Raw genomic sequence first — 1,963 nt, 5'->3', positions numbered from 1 at the left:
TGAAACATTTATCTGTTGAGAGATAAATGAGTAGTTGGTGAGGTTGTGACAAGAATTGGCCTGGGCTTTGCCTTTTTCAATATTAGTCTCCAAAGAATCGATAACTAATAGATTATGTGGTATGCCCAGATTATGTAAGTTTGGAACAGGATTTTCATATTCTTTTAATCTTGACACAACTCTCGTCAATTCTTTTAGCTCACAACAACTACCCCTCTCTTTTTCATTTTAAACTCAGCAAACAAACCCTTTGTATCTAAGCTCACTCAGATATGGTTGTCCTCTTGGGTAGGTCTGTCGGTTTTGACATTCCATAGAGGTATTTCTGATAAGCACTCAGTCCTTCCTAAAATGTTGCATTATGCACATATGATCACAATGGATGATCAAAAATATTATTTCATTAAAGCACAATGATCAGATAAAAGTTTGATCAAATAATTTGGCTTTAAGCACGATCAATAAAGAATGAAGCGACAACGATTCGATTATTTGATATGTACGAGAGAAATGAATGAAGATCTGTAAGAACAARTTTACAGATTCTGATATTAAAAAAATGAATGAATGTGTATCAGTCAAAGAAAAACAATATCAGAAAACAAAATTGAATACAAAGGAGTGTATTATCACCTAAAATGATTTCCGTATAAGAGACTTGATAATAACAGTTTGAAGAATAGCTGAAACAGGTATTGGAATTATGTACGATGAGAAGTTACGCAAGTAAAATCTCAAGAAGTGCCTGTTCAGAGAATGTACTCGTTATCTCAAAAAAAATTAATTTCCAAAACCAATTATTAAATTTTCTAAGSAAACTCYCCCTAGAAAGTAGATTAAAGTAATGAATCATTTAAGCTCAAAAATTAAAATGAAAACATTTTAAGTACGGGTTCTAAACTGGGTGTTTAGAAACCACACTCGGTAAAGCTCGGGTTCTAAACTGGGTGTTTAGAAGCCTTAGTTGGAATAAATCACAACTCCCCCTGCATCGGTGTATCATTGAAATAATATTCTGATCAGCATAAATTTGACACACCTGCAAAACCAAATCAAGTAGATTTTGGTACCCAAACGAACTTGGGTCCTAATATGTTAGTATTTGATTGGGGTATRTTGTARYTTCCAAACCATTTCTTTCTATAAGATGTATTCTTTTCAGTACTATGAACAAGATGATCAGGATTAAAATATGAATCGTACCAGTAATGGTGATCATACCTGTTCTTACCTTTCCATTTGTTGTTCTGATAGCTGTTATATTCATGCCACCTGTTGAACCGTTTGGTATTGACAAAATTATTTGTTCTGCATGTTGAGCACAAAATCCTTCTCTTGCTAAGATTAATCAAATCATTAGTAGACTTCACAATGCAAGGAAGATTGTTAGTACCAACAGGTGTATGAGATAAAACAGATTCAGCTTTATTAACCCAAATGCTTTTAATCTTGGAAGAGTAATTGGGTGATATAATGACATACCCTTGATAGTACTGATTAGAACGAGAATAGTTCTTAGAAACATTAGATTTAGGACTACTTGAATAACTGTTCGAATATGAACAATTATAAAAGCTGGGTTTACACTGAGAAGGAGAACCAGTTGAGCTTTGAGCACATGAAAAGTCTTTTACTTTTTGTAAAAGCTGGTCTCTTTCTTCAGTAACTAAATCATATTTCTTTTTCAATTCAGTTCTCATGTTCAATTCAGTTTCAAGGTCTGTCTTTAGATCAGACAATTTCTTTGAAGTATCCAGGAGTTTACCTTCTATAACTCCTTCTGAAGCATTTCGAACTTTTTCTTCTGATTAATCAACTCTCGTTTCTCTTCATCAGAGCTGATTTTGTCATTCTCCGAAGCTATGTCAAGCCACTTCCTTTTCTCAGTAAGCTCTTTAGCAATTGCTGTATACTTCTTTGAAGTATTTCTTTTCTCAATAGCAAACTGCTTTTTCTCTTCGTC

Source organism: Cynara cardunculus (genome assembly GCF_001531365.2).
Source record: "Cynara cardunculus var. scolymus isolate 2C chromosome LG 2, CcrdV1, whole genome shotgun sequence".
Lineage (NCBI taxonomy): Eukaryota > Viridiplantae > Streptophyta > Magnoliopsida > Asterales > Asteraceae > Cynara > Cynara cardunculus.
This window is presented reverse-complemented; position numbering follows the sequence as displayed.